Source organism: Columba livia, chromosome 24 (genome assembly GCF_036013475.1).
Source record: "Columba livia isolate bColLiv1 breed racing homer chromosome 24, bColLiv1.pat.W.v2, whole genome shotgun sequence".
NCBI classification, from domain to species: Eukaryota; Metazoa; Chordata; class Aves; order Columbiformes; family Columbidae; genus Columba; species Columba livia.
Genome location: NC_088625.1, coordinates 4,207,566 through 4,228,177, shown reverse-complemented (window position 1 = coordinate 4,228,177; position 20,612 = coordinate 4,207,566). Strand labels below are relative to the sequence as shown.

At 51.1% G+C, this 20,612-nt stretch overlaps 1 protein-coding gene across 1 annotated transcript in view; it reads left to right on the top strand.

Moving 5' to 3' along the window:
• The first annotated feature begins 3,824 nt into the window (after positions 1 to 3,824).
• The window catches only part of OPCML (opioid binding protein/cell adhesion molecule like), a 291,768-nt gene continuing 274,980 nt past the window's right edge, over positions 3,825 to 20,612 (top strand). The window contains exon 1 of the mRNA XM_065040482.1: positions 3,825 to 3,885. The gene's annotated coding sequence lies outside the window, so the exon portion shown is untranslated. The remainder of the gene's footprint in view (positions 3,886 to 20,612) is intronic.

The following is a 20,612-nucleotide window of genomic DNA, read 5'->3' as shown; positions in this document are numbered from 1 at the left end:
TAGCCTCATCTCGACTGGGCTGTTTCCGTAAAGAGGATTTTGGTGGTTTCTCTCCTTTGCATTTTGCAAATCACTCCCTAAAAGTGTTGAGAGGGGGGGCCCAAGAGCGACTGCAAAGCTTCAGCGAAATAAAACCAACTTTTCACTCACCCTGTGGCTCAACACCCCGTGTGAAAAATGAGCTGGCCAGGATTTAGGGTTACCAGAAAGTGTTCCCAAAAATCGCCCCCACCCCCACCCCCCCATAAACTGCAAGCGTAGGGCTTGTGTTTAGTGTCACTAAATGTCCCCCCCGTCCATTGCCGAGCTCCCCGTGCATCTCAGCCTGGGGGCTGCAAGAAAAGACAAGTTAATGTGAAATTTCCAGAAAAATAAGTGTCTGAGTTTGCTGCGAGCAGGATTTGGCTTGGGGGGATCCATCCACCCCCCGGTTGTGGCTCTGAAGCTGCTAATGACTCTAATGGAGGAGAATTGGCTCCTTTGTTTGCGGGAGCCAGGGGTGGGGCCTGTAGAGCTGTGTTCTCCCCCATTGCCTGCGCACCCCCAGACTGCAGGTGGAGGAGGGAACAGGGTGACATGCGCATGGTGCTTCCGACCCCGGGGTTAAAGAGGAGAAATGAGAAGGTTTGGGGTACCCCCGGCGGAAGCTGCCCCCCCATCCCATGGGCTCCGCTCCCCCTGCGGCACCAGAGTCGTTCAACCATGAGGCACACATTTAGAAAGAAGCAGGGTCCATTAGCTCCAGCGTTCCTGGAATGACTTCTTTTAGTTAGGTTTTCATTTCTGGGAAGAAAATGAGACACTTTTTGTTGTAGTGTTTCAGCTTGATGCAAACCAGCTCTTTTCCCCATTTTCTCTGTGTCAGGCCCCTGAGCCAGCAAAAGCCGTTGGGGTGGGATGGGGGGTTTTTCCGTGGCATCAGCATCCCCTTGTCTTTCCCATCCCTGCACCCCCAGGACACAAAACCAGCCCCCGGCTTCTCCCACAGGTGTTGAAGCTGCTCCCAAACCTTCACCATCCCATTTCCAGCCTGTCCACCCAACTCAAGTGGAGTTTATACCTTTGGGGATGGTGCAAATCAAGCTGAATTTCACCTTTTTGCTGGGGGGGTATCACCAGGTCAGTTTATTTTTGGGTTAAAATGCATTTAGCTGCACAGGGGTTGGGGGCTCTGCTTGCAAGCAAACCTGGGACACAAAGCGTGCGCAAAGATCCACGTGCAATAAGATATTTGCAGGGTCAGGGACTAATCATTTAAACTGCTGAGCAAAATAAATAAGTGTAAAGCAAAACCAAGCCCAGAGCACCACAGGAGCAGGCAATAGTGTTTGCTTTTCAAATAGACACACGAAAAAATACAAACAGTAGCAGGAGGGATACAGAGATTAAAATTTTTATAAAAACAAAATACCAGAAATCCCACCAGGAAGCGGTGTTGCCATTTTGTATGTGCATAAGATTAGCAACACTTTGTTGCCTGCTCTGAGTGTCCCTCTCCCCCTGCCCATGGAAAACTTTGACAAAACCCAATCTTTTTTGGGGGGAAATAACAATAATGTAAATTTCCTACAGAAAATACTGTCTTTTTAAACTGGAAGCTACCCCAGCTCTAGTCTGGAAGGCAATCGGGAAACAACCCGTTTTACTTTTCCCACACAAATAATTGAAAATTCAAAAGGAAATTAGATGCTTTCCGTGCAAATCTTGATGTTTCCATAAACCTGATGCCCAGGGAGGGATGGAAAAGGGAATTACATGCGTGAGGGGTGCAAGGGGAACTGCAGACCCATGGCTTTCCATTGCATGGTCCTTGTGTTGGGATTTGTTCTTCTCCCCTTTCCTCTGTCTTGCAGCAGTTTTGCTGAGCGGTTCCTGCAGCAATGGGGGCTCGGTGCCTGCAAACAAACCCACTGCATGTCACCTTTTGCTTGCATGCACAAAAATACCCATGCAATCAGAGATTTGCAAGCTTATATACGTTTGCATGTGGAATTGTGCCCCCACGCTGGCCGACAACAGCCCTGAGTCAGGGCTCTGTGGTGCTCCATGCTGTAGCCAAGGGATGAGCTGTGGGTTTGTCAAGATGATGCCCTAAAAAGCAGGGGAACCCTGTGTGCTGGGCTGAAATCGCACCAAACAGGGCTGTAAATGGTGATTCCTTGAGTGCCACCGCGGGGCTTTTCGGTGCCAGGTCCCCCTGGTAGCTTGTACCTGAGCAGTGCTGGCAGGGAGCCGTGTTTTACTACATTTTAAAATAACAGATGACTCCTGTTTTGAAAGCAGAAAGTCGTTGTAAAGTAAGCTGTTGTTGAGGGCAATGATGAAATGGATGGTTCGGCTGAGAAAAAGCTCAGACCTGTTTGCTTTTCAACTTCACTTTGGCCATTTGGTTGGGTAACACCTTGTCCTGGTGCTTCGTGTCACTCCTGAGCCCTTGGGGCTCCTCTCTTATGCTGTCATGTATCCAAAGTGAGCTTGGAAATAGGTAGAGCTGGTGTTTGGAGGTTTTTCTGTCCCTGGTGCAGATGATGCTGAGCGCACCCCCAACCCGCGCCCGGACTCCCCGCACCCCCAAAACCCCAATCCCTTTGGGTTCCCATGGCTCCCCCAGGGCTGAACCTGATCCAGAACTCATGCCGGGTGGGAATGGTGGGGAAACTGCAGCGGGGCGGCTTTGACAAGCAGATCCCACCACCGTCCTCGCCTTCCCCGCAGCCATTTGTCGCTGGCGGGGGCTGCAGGGGGCCGGCAGCAACCATGCCCACCCCACCGCAGAAGGCTGGAGCCGGCATTTGAATAATGAATTCTGTTTAAGACTGAAAGCTCGGAGATCCATCTGTAACAAGACTCGAAATAATTACAGCTGATGATTGCCTGGTACCTCAGCCAGAAAAAACAGAACAGATTTTGGCCGCCAGCAATTACAAGCAGCACCCGCTCGAGCACAGGGAGAACTTTCGGAATGAATTTGTGAATATATTTGTGTGGATGGGGAGTGATGGGAATGGCAGTTTGGGGTGCAAGGCTGCAGTGAGGGGGTGTCTGTGTTCATATGGCTCCTGGACCCCTTCTCTGGGAGGATGGTGGCACGGGTGTCCCCTTGTGCCATCCCTTTGTGTCATCCCCTGCCCATCTGCAGCGTCACTTGGGGCTGAGGGGCGCAGGGCATCCCTACCTGGACCAGTGCGTGTGTGGTGACAACACACCGGGATGAGAACTGATGGGCGACTGGGAAATAGGAGGAAAAGGGAAAAGTGCGGTCAAGATGAGGCTGCTCCCAGCAGCAGTGGGGTACCCAGAGGTGGTGGGGAGGGTGGCAAATTTTGGACCCGACTCTGCCAACCATTTGCCCCATATTCCTTTGGCTTTATCCTGTGGCCTCGTGGCAAAATACTGAGCAGAGATGGAGGGTTTCTCTACATGGTGCCGTGGTGGTGATGCCCTTTGGTGGCTGCTGAAAACAGCCCCGCACATCCCCTGGGCTCAGATTTGCCTTCTGTATAATGGGGATAATTTATCAAATAGTGAATAATATGCTTTCCTTCTTCCATGTCTCTTCCACGTATCATTTCAACTGACTGAAAATTGTCAAATTAGACTATTTTCCTTGACTGTTCCATTTGGGACTGGGGGGAGCTGAAGGCTTTGATAATTGCGCTGTGCGCTCCATCAATGTCTTGTAAAATAAGCAGCGAGTAAAACTGTTATTGCCCAGGCTTTGAGGAATGCCCTCGTTGGTAAAGCGTAGGCTTTCTCTCGCGTGATTAGATGCTGGTGATTTTTAAAAGTCTGTTTTCTTTGCCCCCTAGGACGTGGCTGCCCGAGCCTGGTTGAGGCTGACGCGAGGAAACCTCGGCCGCCGGCTTCGCAAATCGCTCGGGGACGGTGAGTACATCGCGCTATCACTTTTTCGCATCCGCCAAAATTGCGTGTGCTTTGAATTGTCCTAGCGTAATGCGTCTATATTCATCATTGCTCCCTTATCTTGTTCGGCTCCAATCTACAAGGATCTGCTTAGTTCTCCTTTGCACCTTAAATTCTTCTTTATCTCAACCGGTGCAGCCGCCAAGCCGGCAGACGGCTGCAGCATCGCTCCTCCTGCAACTGGAAAATGCACATGGGGACTCCCTGCTCTGTCCCCATCCTTGGCTTTTGCGTGGGATGTGGGGCTGTTGCTCGGCCTGGCTGGATTAATATTGCTGTTCAGGAGTTGCTCTTGAAACCAGGAGACCTGGTACATCCCTGGGTTTTTCCATGTCTGGTCAGGTCCTGGCTTGCTTGTCCTTTGGGAGTCTCTGGCATGTGTGCTTTCCACCCCAGCTAAGGTGAATGCAAAACCAGAAGGCATTTTATTTATGCCAGAGCAGCTTGCCAACTCCGAGTAAACTCACAGGGAGGTTTTGCTGCTCCTTCCTCACGTTTTGAGCTGATGTCTTTGCCGATGGATTTTTGCAGAACTTTTATTTCTGTTGGTATTAAGATGGGAGCTATTAAGATGTTGGTGTTAAGACGGGAGGATTTCTTCTTCAGTGATCCAAGTGATTTCCTCCCTTTATGTCTTTATCACTGGAGCTGGTTGAATAAAACAGGACGTGCAAATTGACTCTAGGCGCAAAGTTTGAATTATGCCTGATTCTATCTCTGTACCGTCCTGTTTTGGGATGAAATGTTGAGGCGCTGAGTCTGCTGTCCTAAAACCAATGCACTTCCCTTGACCTCTCCTAGAAATCTGCATTTAAACCCTGCTCCTTCCCAGAATATAGGAGCTGCTTGGGCAGTATAGACTGTGCAGCATCGCTTAACCGGGACCCAAATAAAGGGAACAGCTGCTTAATCAGTTCGAGTGGCTGGGAACCAGTTTACCATGCATTAAGTATTCTTTGATTCTGTTTAATTGGGACATTGCAGAGACCCTGACGTCCAGTAATAGGGACAGTGGGAAGCTGATCAGACAGCTCGTTAACACTCAATTAATGTCGCTCTGTACAGCACAGCAGTAACTTTTAAAAAATGTATGTGCGCAGCCGAGGTGGAATGGAAAGGAATGGAATCGCGACGGTGATTTCCAGAGCGCCTCATCTGAGGTTGCCACACGGCGCTGCCTTTGCGTGTGTGCGCAATTCAAGTGGAATTAGAAGCTCAAGTGCCATCTTTTTTTTTTTACACAGCACAGAATAAGTTCATTTTTAATTTATAGGTGCAATTAAAGCGCGCTAAGAATAAAATTCATAAATCTTTAGCTAACTGGCCGTGATTCTTCTGAAAACTCTTTTTGTTCCTCCTGATGTGGGCAATGTGGGCACCTGGTGTGCCTGGAATAATAATGACCAGCGATTCCCCTTCGCCCTCTTCCTTGTCAGTCATTCACAGGCTTTATTAATCTTACCTAGACCTGCCCTTGCGACGCCTGCGTGCTTTGCTTTGCACCCGCAGGCGGATGAAGCCTGGGCAGCAGATTTAAGTGTCTGGTTTTGGCTGGGTGACCTGTGCCGTGGGGGCAAATTTCTGCTCGGGTTATTCATTCCCATGCAGAAATGAAGCAGGGGATGCCCGAATCCATCCTTCTCCTAGGTTGGGGGAACTGTCACCCCTGCTCGGCGTGAGAGGCAGAGGGACAAAGGGGCATCTCGGAGCTGAAAGCGGTGGCTGTGGCCATACTGGGAGCCCTGGGAAGGAGTTGCAAGGAGAAATGGTCAGTGGTACAGAAGAGAGGGAGCAGGGCTCGCGTGTATTCCTCCGGTTGGCAGACGAGGTGTCGTGGTCTGTAACAGCTCAGGAAGGTTTTTCTTGTGGTATGGATGGAGGAGGATCTCACCCGGGTTCGGCTTTTCTCTCTCCCAGTTGCTTTCCCATCATTTCCCCCCCTGGCCAGACCACAGCCACGCTTGGCATAGCGTGGCTGGAGGGGTAATTGCCATCTCTGCGTTTCCTTAATGAGCTCTGGCTCTGCTAATGAGCCTATTGCTTCTTGGCAAAGCAGATCCAGCAGAGAACCTCTGCTCCAAGGGGGGCACAGCTTTAATCAGGGGATGCTGCTGGCCCCCTGCATGCTTGGAGGGGGATAATTCCCCACTGACCACTTTGTAACTCAGCTTCCTCAATCACCGTCAATCACGGCTTCATTTAAGGACCTGATTCGCCCCCTTCTTACTTTTCTTTTTTTTTTTTTTTTTTAATTTTATTTTATTACATCTGCACACTCAGTCATGCAAAAAATTACACGATTTCAGACATTCAGCTGACTCTGGTCTCGGATCGCGAGGGCTGCTTAGTACCGCCATCGCCATTCAATTAGCCCCGGCATGCAAAAGAGATGTGCTGGAATAATACGGCCTTTAGATGAAAAGGGGCTCAGTCCCATGGGGAGCCCTGGTGCTTTCCCAGCTGCACGGCACATGGTGGCCCTTGAAGCTTTTCCTCTGCTTGGATCCATTGGGATAGCGATGGGGACCGGGTCCAGGAGGTTGGGTCTGGTTTGAGTGCAGCGAGAGGTGCAACAGCGGGGATTTGGGTGTTTAGTGATGCTGGCTTCCCAGCAGGCACTTCAGTTTTGCTTAGCTGAGTACCTGATCTTGTGTCTTCTGCAAAATCCAGGGTGGTTTTGAGCATCTTCATCCTCCCAGGGGACAAATCATCCCCCCTGCAGCAGCAGTGTCAGAGCTGGAGGAGTCCTGGCTCCTTGCTGCTGCATCCTCAGCTCTTTGGATGCACCAGGAAGGATGCTCAGGTGTGGGGAGGGATGCAGGATGCTCAGGTGTGGGGAGGGATGCAGGATTCTCAGGCATGGGGAGGGATGCAGGGTGCTCAGGCATGGGGAGGGACCCAGCCCTGTCACAGTCTTGCCCCATCCCAATCCCGTTTTCCTCCTGCCTTTGCGGCATTTGCGGGTGGGTTGCTGGAGATGGAGGTGAGATGAAACACATGGCTGGAGCCGGCTTGGGGAGGCGGCGTGAGATTTTCCTTGCAGTTTATAGACTACAAAAACCCGCCTTGCCAACGCTTTCCCCCCTTCACCGCCAGAAGCTTAGATTCTGCTGTTAAAATGTGGTTTATGGGGGAGGCAGGTGCCAGTTGCTGAGCACACGTGCCGGTCCTGAGACCAAAGCGTGGCCAATCCCCAACCATGGCAGCCTTTCCATCCCTCTACACTGTGGCAGCTTTGGCGTTTGTGACCATAAAACCCTCTGTTTTTAGGATGGTGATGTCTGAAAGTGAATTTATTGCTTTGAAGGGGAAGGGCGGAAGGCAAAAGAAAAGTTATTTCTTTCCTTCCACCTCTGCTCTTGAGTAGGAGCTGATAAAAAGCCCAAGGCAGGACGATGCTCTGCCAGGAGATCAGACTCCACTCCGGCTTTGCCCGGGAGTCGTGTGGATAAAATATTAAGCACTGGGGCTGGAGCAGCACAGGTACAGCAGGCATAATCAGATGAGTAGTTAAAGGTCTGGCATCCTTTGGGGACGCCTATGATTGATCAGCCCTTGCAAAAATAAATAACCCGGCCCTTTAGATCTATGTAGCAATTTTAAATTTTTAATAAATCTGTATGTATGGTGAAGGATAAGTTGTCACCCTGCACTCTGTGCCTGTGATTCTCTGGGTGAATTTATCATGCTCTCCCTTTCGGAGGACTTCAGATCCAGCTGATAGGCAGTTTTAAATTCCTGTCCCATCTTTATCTTGCCGAGGTGTGACAGGGAGCTGGGCGGGGGATGCTCCGACTCTGAACGGGGAGAGGGGGGACCCAAAACACTGTGCCTCTTTTTGCAACCAGAGGAGGGAGAGGACCTGGAATGTGATGGTGGGGGTTACAAAATCCTCCAAACCACCTCCTGAGGGGCAGCTGCCAGCGCAGTGGCAGCAGAGATAACGCTGCAGCCGTCTGGGCACGGGGAAGTGACGACACTAGGCGAACAGCGATTGCAAACTAATTACTAATTACGACAGGGTCTTCAGCGCTGGGTCTGCCAACACTTCCCCTGCCCAGGGACCAGTCGAGGGGCACGGCAGCATCCTCGGTTTGCTGCCTGCAGCGCGGAGCTGCTTTGGGACTGGGGAGCTGACGTGGAGCCGAGTGTTGCTAAAGAGGGATGCAGATGGCAGGGCTGGCTCCTGCCCCGCTCCGACGGGACCAGATGGCTGTTCCTGCTGCAGGCACGGGCTGGGAAAGCAAACGCTGGTGGCGTTGCCCAGCTCTTGGGTTCTCTTCCCCTGAGGCAAGAGGGATGCAGGTGCAGCTGAGGTGGGAAGCACAAGACCTGTAGAAAAGTGAAACATGCCTTTCCCATGGCTTGATGTAGGGGAGGTGTTATGGGGTGGCATAGCATTGCCAAAGCTTTGCAGAAAGACTTTTGGCACTTTTGTGCCGGTTTTGTGCTGTGCAGCTGTACGGTTGCATCCTGCTCTGCCAAATGTTTAATGTAACTCTGGAGTCAAAGCTCACGGGCAATGCCGCTGCCGTCCCAGCCTGAAGCACGCAGAGGATCTGTCATCCTCCACAGGCTTTCCAAGGGTAAAGCAGAGGAGGTTTCCCAGGTCTCCCCATCTCTGCTGGGTTCTGGCAGCATGCGGCAGGGGGAACATATGCATTGCAATGCCAGGGCTCTCATCTTTGCAACTTGGAAGCCTGGCTGGCCCCTATTGCTGAAATGTGCGTGCTCTCCTTGGGAAAAAATGCTGTTAAATGGCATATCCTGGCTTGCCAATACAAACTCCACGCTGAAGGTATATCTGATCTCAGAAAGGTTTGGGGTTTTATTTTCACCGTGGCTGTGGGGAAGCCTGTAAAGCCTCCAGAGCCGTGGTAATGTGGATGCTGTAGTTTCCCTGTGCTCGGCGGTGCTGACATGTCTGCTTGTGTCGTCGTTTCTGCTGGAAGCTCTTGGTGGTTGCAATTAGCTTGTACTTAAGCACTGATAGTTATTACCGTTGTGTTATTTTTTTTTTCCATATGGTGCGTATAACACAGCCATCAGTATTTTTAAAACTTAGGCTGGCAACAAATTCCTGTAGTGGTGGGAGCCTCTGGAGTGGGAGATCTGTGCCCGGTGCTTTGCTGATGCTCACGCTGCCTGCAGATATGGTGCAGGCAATGAGAAGGCAGGAGGAGGCTCCTGAGGTTGGCTGGGGGAAAAAACCTTCTCCCGATCTCCTTCTGCCACAGCATGAACGGTGCGTGGCTGAGACACAGCTCTTGCCAACAGCAAACAAGAGCCCAGCGCTGTTTGGAGAGGCTCAGCCCTGGGGACAGGGGACAGCAAACAGAGTGCGGTGACAGGCAGAGGGAGCCCCAGGCTAGAAAGCAAAGGGAGCGAGCAGGAAAAGGTGTCCGAGCCATCCAGGAGATGTGCAGGAGCAGAGGGACCGTGCACAGGCCCTGGTGTGATGGTGGGAGCCAACGCTGGCTTGTCCCAGCCTGGCAGAGCTGTGACATCCATCTCTCTTTAAACACGGCCGCTCGGCTCTTTAGCAAAACTTATTAAAAGCAAACATCTCCTGGCCCTGCAGTAATCGAGAGCTATCACTGGAGCTGCAGGATGCTCTTTAAAGCCTGATGGGGGAAGAGAGAAGGTAAAAGAGCTCGGGGATGAAGGCCAGCCAGCAAGGTTAGCGTAGCATTTGGTAGTGAGCAGGTTTGCCTTGGGCACGCTGGCAGGCATGCAGCCTCTGGGTGCTCCAAGGTGGGAGGATGCTGACACCCAGTTATCATCTATTTTTGTTTCCTGATGGCATTTTTAGCCTTTCGGAGGCCGGGGAAGCCAGCATGCCCTGCCCACAGCACCGGTGAGGATGGCTGCATGTGCTTTCGGTGCATTTGGTCATGTACAGTTCGGTTTTTATCCCTTGATCTGAGTCAGGCCCTGGTACTGTTCTCTGTGCCCCCTCCTTTGCTACAGCCAAATGAGGCGTGACCCCCCAAGCAGCCAGGGCACTTGCCCAGGGGTAAATTTAGCCCTGTGTGCATTGCAAACCTACACGCTGGTTTTTAAATACTCTCATCAGCAGAGCCCAGATTCCTTGCTTAGGTTTAAAACGAGGGATTGCATCCCTCCTGTGCTCTGTTTGTTGTCTCAGGTTATCTGATCACCAGCAAAGATGATTTTTTTAGACATCCTGTTTCTTCCAGATAATATTCCTCCTTGAGTGGTCCTGCTTAGGCTTAAATAGGCAAAATGTTGTGGGGGACAGAGTTTGCTGAGCTGCTCCATTATGAAGGTGTGAAGGGCCCAAAATGCTCCTCCTGAAAGCAAGAGGGGGTTCACGGGGACAGTTTGGGGAGGTAAGGAGGTGGAGTTATTCCCAGCATCCCCAGTGGGGTTTTCTCCCAGCCCTTTTCCGTGGCACTGAGCTTTTGGGCAGGTTTTTGCTCCGCTGCAGCCCCTCGTCTCACCCCTGTATGGCCAAAATCATGGTGCGAGTGGCATCGATGCTCTCTCCTCTTCTCTCTGCATCCTTCCTCTCATGACAGTATGTAAAGCCGCTTTCATCTCCTGGCTCCTTTAGCATTCTCCCTCCCATTTAGGTTTTTGTAATCTTTTTTTCCATAAAAAGCAAGATTTTTGGAAATGAAGCGAGAGAGAGAGAAAAGAAAAAAAGAAAGCCCAGATGCAGGATTTTTGCTCATGAAAGGGAAAGCATGGAATACAACAAATTAAATAGCCACCCGGTGAGAAAAAAGGGATTGGAGTGAAAAATGGAAAGGGGGGTGGAGGGGTTAAAACCCAGATGTAAAAGGCAGGCTGGCCCTGGAAGATGCCAGACAGGTCTGGGAGTACAGGCATAGCATGGTGGTAAAATAATTGTGCCCTTTCAGCTGAAGTCCAGCACTTGCTTTCTGCCTCGCTAACCCAAGCCTGCCATCCTCTGTTAGCTCCCGCAATATTTTACCTGCCAGCTCCGGCTCTGTTTCACCGGCTATGGAGAGGACTAGATTAATTAGGAGAGATCTCTTTTACACAGCCAGCCTGGCTCTGCGGGGGGAAGGCTGGGAACTATTTAAAGGGATGAAGATGTACTGCAGCAGCTGCCATCTCTCTGGCTGGTAATGTGCTCACTCACCTAGCTCAAAATTCATCTCCTTTTGCCCTCTGCCAGTAATTCCCAGTAAACAGAAGCAAAGCGAACGCTGGGGCATGGTGTGCAACCGGGCTGGGGTGCTGGGTGAGAGCAAGACGTATATGAGGAAACAGGAGCGGGATTATGTCTGGATGAAGCTTTGGGCCTTGCAAAAGTCATGCGTGTTCCTCTTGTTTATTGTAGCGCTGCCCATGGGAATGGGGCTGTGGGTTTCTGCATGTCCAGGACGGACCCAGACATCTGGGGGGGTGGTGGGAGCATTGCTTCCCCATTTCTCGGCTCATTAAGGCCCAGCCTTGCCTTCAAGTGACACAGGTAATGAATCCTTTGTAGGATGCCTGCTGGCTTTAATAAGCTGGAATGAACTGAGGAAGAGAATTAACCTGGCAGGATTAGCTCGCTCTGCAGCGGGATGCTGGGGATGGCTCCTCCTGGGTCGTGCCGGGAATCTTAACACCTCTCCTACCCATGCCCAGCCCTGCCTGCTCTTTGTAAAGCACCCAGCAGCTTAAAATCCCCCGTGTCCTGCCCATTTTGCCCCCAAACACAGGGAGAGGACTGGTCCCGGTGGGCTGAGGTTGCCAGATGTGCAGCATCCAAGCTGGGCTGGTGTCCCTCCCACTGCCTGTGGCCACCAGCCTCCCTCCTTTGGAAAAGGAGAGGAGCAGGTAGGATATCAGAAGCCATGTGTGTGTGTTCGGAAGGTGTTTCAGGCAGTGCACAGGGCTGTTTTTGGCGATGGTTCCTGAAGCCTGGTTTATCACAGCACTCGTTTGTAGAGTCAGAGAGCCTCACGCCTGAAAACCCTGCAATTACCGTGCATTCGGTTGGGTCTTTTGGCTTTTTTATTTTCAGTAAATGGCGTTGTAATGCAGCCCCCCTGCAGGGCACACTGTGTGGGGCAGGCAATGTGCTTCATATCCTAAAAGCTGGTCGGATGCTTCGCTGGCTGCGTTGGGAGAAATTCAGGGGCTGCAGCTGCGCCGGAGCTCACAGCATCATGTTGGGGCCCTTGCCGTGGGTTTGGGAAAGGGGGAACCATGTTCTGGCTTTGATTAACACAGATTTGCTTTTGGGGAGCACGTGTGGCGAGGAGCTTTCTTGCAATGACACATCCCCGTGCTCCGTGTCATCAGGAGTGATCCCTCGGGATCCCCAGGATCTCTGGGCAAGAGCCCAACTGATGCAGCCCACCTATCCCTGTTCCAGTGGGGATGACCGATGGGATTCCACACCCAGTTCTTTGGGCAGGGGGATGTGGGAAGGGTGGCAAGGAACTATCTGTAAGCCCCAGTAAAGCTCGGCTTTTTGCTGGGCTGTGTGCACCAGGAACCCGCTGGCTCCTCCATGTGCACGATGCATACTAATTCACTCCTCCTGCAGTAGAGGAGCCTTTCCCTGGCAGATCCTTTAAGAACAGACGTGGGTTTTGAGAAACCCTGGATGGCACTGCTTGTAATTATAATGTAATCGGTGTAATTGAGAGCCCAGGGGCTGATTTGCATTTTCTTAATGTCGTATTGAGATTTGGGGGGTTATCCCCCTGCCTGGGTTTGTGTGGGGTGTAGCGATGCTGCTGGTGGCCGGGGTTTGGTCCAGGGGTCGGGGAGCAGGAGGAGATGAGGGAGACGAGGTTTGCAGACGAGCAAACAGCTCCATGTGGCACCACAGCCTGGGTTTGAGGGCCACCGGAGCCATCCATAATTGATAACACCCTGGCTGTAATGAGGTCCCAGTCTGGGCTAGGAAATCATTTGCAAGCTGGTCTGGATTTCCATGGAACAGGCTTGTTCTCGGAAGGGTTTTCAGGCTTTCGGCTCGTATTCAGAGCATGAGGGAGTAAGGCAGAGGGTAGCATAGCTCCAGGTGGATGGTGGGGATGAGTTTTAGCAAGTGGCAAGCAGATACCACGTGCCATCTCATCCCCAGGGTGCCAAAACAGGGACCAAGCTCCTGTCCCTTGGCATGGGCACAAGGCTGGTGGCAGCGCTGGCACTGCTGGTGGCTTACAGAAACAAAGCTTAAGTGTGGAGAGAGCCCAAATAGCCCAAAGGGTTTTGAAAGGATGATTTAGGGTGAGAGGAGAGGGCGTTCCACCACTCCGAGTGCTGGTGTTAAAGTTTTCCTAGGAAAAATCTGGGTGAAAAGCACGGTTAGTGGTTCAATACAGAGGTTACAGCCCAAATTGCACATGTAAGATTGGGCAGGGTGACTCTACCTGGCCCCATTGAGCCTTAAAACTTGTTTTTTACCCATGGGGGTACGGTCCGTGATGAGTAAGAGTTTTATTTGGATGTGGGGTTTTGAGGAGTCTGCTTTTCTCTTCTAGCCCAGTTTGCAGAAGAAAAACAATCAAAGAAAACCGGGGAGGGCGATGCTCTTAAATCCGCTGGGGCTTTGGGAGGATATTGTTTGTGCTTCTTGAATAATGGCTTTTGATATGTAATAATATATTGTGCACTTTTTGATGGCCGATATTACGTTTATTTTAAATGATATAATCAGCCCTCGGCGTCTCAGTTGATTTAGTCAATTAAGTTTTTAACCTCATGTCTTCAATCTCATCTGTGAGTAATTTAAATGTGGTGATTTTAATGAAAGTACATCTACCTGTTCATTTATCCAGACATATCATTGCCCTTTGGATCTCTGCTGGTAGGGACCGGAGATGCTTTTTCTCTTCTGCGTGGAAATGTTTACCAGGGGTGAGGAGACAATAAATTGATTTGTGTTAGGGAGTAGATTGTTTTGTTTTTCTTTCTGAGCAATCCAAATATAACAGATGCAGTGATTTCCAAAGCAAAGTGACATATACATTAAGGCCATGGGGAGCTTGGGGGTCCCACTGTGGGCACACACCTGGTTCCCTGGGAGAGGTGGCTGGTCCAAGGGGGGTGTTGGCAGTAAACTCATCTGAAACCAAGCTGGGAAACGTTGGCATTGGCTTCTTGTTCCCATCTCATAGCCTGACGTTCCTAAAATACATTTTCTTTTGTTTTTTTCTCTAAGCGAAAATACTCCGAAGGGGCGTTATATGTGTTTTTTGCACAGAAGGCAACCTGCCTCCCCCTGAAAATACTTGTTTTAAAATTTTCAGTGAAAAATGCCGACGGTTTTTGATAAAAGCATTTCTATTCATGAGCAGTAGCTCATAGAGATTTGCAAGAAATAAAGAGGTTTTGGCAGCGTCAAAGCCTCTGTCGAACAAGGGGATGGGGAAGGTTTGAAACTTGATTTGGTGTAGTTTGCCTGTGGAATTTCAGCACAAGTTCCCCAGCACAAGTGTCGGGGGATGTTTTCCCAGCAAACCCAAGCCCAGATCTCCTGAGAGCTACAACACTCCTGCGTTAATGATCTTCTGGGCTTCTGCAGTGTTTTGGTCCTTGGAGATTTGTCTCCGTCTCTCCCTGGGACATGTTTGTCGGGTGTGTTGGAGATCTGGCCTTGAGCTCCCTCCGGATTATTAGCAGGTGAAGGTCCTTGCACTGTGTCTTATGGGGAAGTTGATTCCTCCCAGACTTTCAATGAACATTCCACCTTATTAGTGCAGGTTCTTAATGAACTCCATGCAGGGAGATTCCCCCTCTCTGAAGCCACTTTTGGTTGCCAACAGTGAGGGGTTGATTTCCAAGTCCTGTTGCTCCATCTCCTCTTGACCTGGGATGAAGGTGCTCAGGGCAGGGAGGGTTGTCACTCTCTCCTGTAGGACACAGCCTGGTATAAATGGTCGATAATTTATAGCTGAGGGTAAATGAGTGATTAGCATGTAATTAATTCACCAGGGTCCGGTAGCAACTTCTTCCAGCACCCAGTTCTTCCCCCACATTGTCCTGGACGCATCTCCACTCCCCTGCACATAAGGGGGACAGGAGAGGCACTGATGCTGCTTTTCTTTAAACAGAGATTCAGCCATGACTCTGAAAACAGAATTAGAGGTAGCATTTCATCATACAAGCTGTGGAAATATGGTAGATTAAATCTTTTTAAGGAGGGCAGCTAAGCACTTTATTTGCTGTGCAGGAATCTTCAGGGGGTTGGAGACCGGAGAACTGGATATAAAGCTTTTAAATTCCTTTTTATTTTTTTTTTTTTAAAAGAGGTTCTTTCGTATTGCATGATTGGACAGGAAATACTTTAAAGTGATGGTTAAAACAGAGAGAGAGAGAGAAGGATGGATGGAATGGAGACACTTGTCAAAAATAGACATTAATAATGTTGTGTTGAGTTGTCCGGACACATTTAATCCTTAAACCGCAGGTTTGCTCTGCGAAGTGATTTTTTGCGGGGGAGGGAGACCTTTCAAGCCTTCTGTGTTGTTTCTCACCACCTTTAAGATCAAATCTACTCCGTGTAGAAATGGTGTAGGTCTTTGCGAGTCCCATCGCCTTTGCTGCAGCCTCCACCGTAGCAGCTGAGGATGGTGGTGGATGCCAACAATGCCGGGTGCTGCGGGCCCCCCAACGTGGGGATCCGAGGGTGATGTTTCATCTAAAATTGGCATTCTGTCTGGAATTGGGTTTTATTTCTTTTCTGCCAGCTTCCCCAGCCCCGCTCGGGGGAATCGGTCCCGTTCGGTTGCCTCGTAGCCTGCTCGGGGACGTTTGCTTGTGTTTGTCTTGCATTTTTCTTAATTTCACGGAGCTGAGGAGATCGATGGGAAGGTAGGCCTGGGATTTAAGGCTGCCTATAGCGTGGCTCCGTGACGGATGACCCCAGCTCTGCTGCTGCTCTCGGGGGTGGGAGTTTGCAGGGCTGGCGGTGCTGGCTGCAGTGCTGCAGGATGTGCCCAGGAGGGATGCTGTGACCTTCCCACACATGCTCTTGTCTGGAGACTGCAGGATACCCAGTGTGACAACCCCAGGAGAGGAGCAGTAAGTTGGTTTTGAAGCCTTTTGATGGCTCAACTCTGTCCTGGGAGTGCAGCTTGGAGCTGTGGGGCAAGGATAACTGGTGGGACTGTGGCCTCGGTGTCAGCAGAGCGGTGCTGGAGTCTCGGTGCCACGGCGCTGGTTGTATCAGTGATGCTTGTTGCCATAGAAACACCCTGTGGCAATGTGCTTATTTGGAGGGAGGTGGCATTTGTGTGTTGGCAGGAGCCTGGTGTGGACATGCCATGAGTTACCCGGTGTTGCTGCATTTTTCTGACCTGTTGCACTTGGCTTTGGTCACTGAGCATCGTGCACGCGGGAAGGAGGGTTGGCTTGGGCAGCTATTGGTGGGGTTGCAACAGCTGAATGGCGAAGGCGATGGGGAGAAGGTCGCTGTTGGTGGTGTTCTGCCATTCTTGGTGCAGGCAGCAATGAGGCAGTTTGTTCCAATGATGTGTTTTGTTCCGATGATGGAGTTTGTTCCAACGATGCGGTTTGTTCCCACTCTCTCTGTGCCGAAGGCTGCTTCACACTGTTAAAATGGTTTGCATAGTAGCCCCAGATGTACCCAGGGAGACCCGTCTCCATCCCTCCTACAGTGTGGTGGCCTCTCCATCCTGAAACCCCTCACCCTTTCCTTTTAATGGTCCACTTCCACTGAGCAAATGAGGCAGCGCCTCTCATCACTCCCCACGATCTGCCAGCAAATTAGCACTCCATTAACTTAATGAGGGCTCTCCCTGCTGCCCTGGCCATGGACACAGTGTGCAGTGCTGCCAGCTGAGGCTTGACTGGACCGGGGGGGCTGTGATAGGGCCCTTGCAGCCAGGCAGGGGGGGCTTTACCCAGGGGTCTTGGGTCTGGCGAGGCTTTGTACCCCCTTGGGTCCCTGCTGGGTGTGGCTGTGAAGGGGAGGGATGATGGGAACAGCTGGTGTTGGCAATGGTGTTGAGATGTTGTGCAGGTTGTGATGGTCCAGCATCCTTCCCAACCCAGTCTGTGTCACTGCCCCATGGCCAGGGGGACCGAGCGGGGTGCAGTGTCCCTCAGAAGGGGTCCCCCTCGCCGGGTGGCTGGGCAGCATGACAGCCCTGCCTCCAGCAGTGCCAGCTCCCTGCAAAGGCTTTGTTTGTTGACAGAGTTAAATTTGCAATTTCATGGTTTAGTTACAATGAGTTCAGTTTATAAAATTCATGAGCTGTTAGGATGTGTTGCGGGGGGCGCGGAACGGGTGAGAACAACACGCTGGGGATGCTGCTGGCACGTGCTGGTGTGGGTACAAACCTGAACTGGGCGGACAGCTTTGGGGATGGTGTGGGGCTGAGATGGGGTGAGCACCTGAGATCCCGGTGCAGGGGGACAGAGGGACAGGTCCCCACCAGAGGAGAGATGCTCACCCCTCCTGATGACACCAACCGCGTCTTGACATGCTTGCTGGGCTGGAAGGGCTGCAGAGCCCTGTGCTCTTCTTGGGTCACTGTCAGAGAGCCATGGGGTAATCTGGGCAGGAATGGAGCCCTGATGCTGCGGTGATGGGTGCTCAGCCTGCTGGGGAGCCCTGGGACTGGCTCAGAATAGGAATTTGTGTTTTTTTGAGGCTTTCAACACAGTGTGCTCCATTCCTTGGAGCTCAGGAGGGCTGGGACAGCGAGATGCAGCTGCCCCAAGCAGTCACCGCAGTGTGATTGAGCCTGTCGCCTTGTGAAATGAGCTGGTTTATCCCCTTGCATTTGGCTTTTCCAAGAGGTTTCTTTGCAGCCTCTCCTGTGGGTTTGGGAGCTGACTTGGGAGCAGTGCAGATCCCCGATCCCACCCTGTTTCCTGGCTGGTCACTGTGTCCTCCATCCCCCCAGCGAAGGCAACGCTCCTCCAGCAACCCGCACCGGAGCTGCTGATGCGCCGCAGCAGGGATCGGAAGGCAAAGTGTCAGAACGATCTAAACAAATATTAGCCGATTAATATTACATGCCGGGGAGCTCAGAGGGAGGAGGAAAGGGGAGGCCTCGCCAGAGGATGCAAAGCCACGCGGTACCTGTCCTGCATGGCAATGGCCGCGAGCAGGAGCCAGCAGCGCGTGTGAGGATGTGAGCAGATGGTGTATTTCCAGCTTCTTTACCAGTTAGAAAACACCACTGGTTTCCACTGGAAATACTAAGCTGTCAGTTCTCAAAAGAAACATGGAGAAATCCTGTAGTTGCTCTCTGTGTTCATTTACCATCACCTTTGGGGAGTGATTGGTACCGCCTGAGCTTGTCGAACCTCTCCATTTGCAGCCCTTCACCATGTGAATGTCTCTCTGTGAAGCCTTTGGGTTTTCTGGAGATCCTTATGGCTTAATTGTAGGGCTTCTCTTTCTCAGGAAGCTTGTGTAGATGCCACATGTTGATATACAAGATGCAAAACACAAGTGGGGTTCATGGTCCTTTGACATGGGGTCAACGTAGCTGGAGCCCGTCTGGACGGAGCTGGAGGGGTCTCACTCTCATACCTTGCTATTGGGGCATATATTTTCCTTCCAAAGTGCTTAATTTGTGTTAAGGAGCATTGGGCTTTGGTTTCCAGCTGTGCCAGCACAGAAAATGGTGCCTTTTTAATGAATCTGGGACTGAAACGTCTTCTGTGTGTTTGGGGGGACATGAAAGCCCAGGGAGGGGAGAAGACTTCAAGGTGCCTCTGGAAATTGGGGGCAAGGGCAGGACCGAGCAAAGAGATGAGACCACCCGCAGATCATGCTTCATTGTGCTCAATCCTGTATCCAAATTTTAGTCTTTTAAGAGGATTATCAGGTGTCTGTTTGAATTACTCTGACATGAACAGCCAGTCAAAAAATGTACATTCATTTGAAAGGTCAAGTACATCTGATTTCTGCGTTTGGTATGCCGGGGCTTATCCTTTCAACTCTCCCTTTCTTAATGAGATTCTTGTTTCAAAGTGTCTCGCCCAGGATTTGAGGAAGCCAAGTGCAGTGGAGATAGTTTTTTGTTAACATGTTTACCCTTTTATCTGCCTGTCCTTTGAAAGCTCCCCAGTGGACAATAAGGATGCAGCGGGGTGGCCAGACCGGGCGTGTTTGCCAGCAAAATGAGCCTTTTTTTTTGGGGGGGGGGGAGAGATGGAGATGTGATAGCGGGGTTCTGCAGCACCAGGAATTTTGATCGGGGTTGGGAAGGCATGTAAATGGGACTCGGAGGCTTTGAGAAGATCCCCGGCCACCGCGGGTGGCTTGGGCGGGCAGCGGGGCGTCAGCAGCTCCCGCGGAAACCGCGGCGGAAATAAAGCTGATTTTGGCCTGGCACGGCAGAATAATGTTTCTTGATTAAATTAATGTGTATTGATATTTCTCCTGTTGTTTTGACTTCACAGGCTGTTTAAATTCAGGCTTGTCACAACAAAATACAAAGGAGGTTGATCGGAGATTGATTTTTTTTTTTTCCTTTTTTCCTTTAATCCTGTCTTTGGAAAAGAGTATTTTGAAATTTTATTTTATTTCTTTTCGCTACTTCCAGGTTGTCAGGCGGAGAAGGCTGCAAATGTTAAAACCGTCGCGCAAATAATTATGTTAAAATGCCGAGCATACATTATCGAGGAAGGCGCTCCTTGATTGTAAAGTACGAATCAATTTTCTGCGTCACAAAATTACCGCCATCGGAGTTGGCTTTGGTGATTTATTCTCTCGGATGACGACTTTTTGACTGCCAGCCTACTTTCCCCGGAGAGTTGATTTCTTGATGGGTGAAGCTTTGGTCTCCTCTTTGTTGTCAGTGCCGTCTCCTCCCCGCTCCCGCGACGGTCCCCTCCGCTCCTTAAAAATAGAGCCTTTTATGCAAGCTGTGTCCCAAAACGCTCCGCCAAGTTAAATAATGTAGTCACAAAACCAAATATTGAATAATGACTGAGGAAAGGATTAAGGGAGACAGTCAAGGAACAAAAGAGAGATTCTCGAGTGTTTGGAACACAAAATTGAGATGACAGAGATGCCCAGGAGGCTTTTTCTCTCTGCAACCAGAGAGGACGGATTAGAGGGGTCCCCCCAGCACTGTGCCCCCCCCAACTTGCTCAGGATGACAGAATCCCAGAATGTCAGGGTTGGAAGGGCCCTGGAAAGCTCATGCAGTGCAATCCCCCCATGGAGCAGGAACACCCAGATGAGGTTACACAGGAAGGTGTCCAGGCAGGTTGGAATGTCTGCAGAGAAGGAGACTCCACAACCCCCCTGGGCAGCCTGGGCCAGGCTCTGCCACCCTCACCCCCAACAAGTTTCTTCTCAAATTTGAGTAGAACCTCTTGTGTTCCAGTTTGTACCCATTGCCCCTTGTCCTGTCACCGGTTGTCACCAGAAGAGCCTGGCTCCATCCTCCTGACACTCCCCCTTTCCATCTTGATCCCCAGGAATGAGTCCCCCCTCAGTCTCCTCTTGTCCAGCTCCAGAGCCCCAGCTCCCTCAGCCTTTCCTCACACGGGAGATGCTCCACTCCCTTCAGCATCTTGGTGGCTGCGCTGGACTCTCTGCAGCAGTTCCCTGTCCTGCTGGAACTGAGGGGCCACAGCTGGACACAAGATTCCAGGTGTGGTCTCCCCAGGGCAGAGCAGAGGGGCAGGAGAACCTCTCTGACCCACTGACCACCCCCTTCTAACCCACCCCAGGTCCCATTGGCTTCCTGGCCACAAGG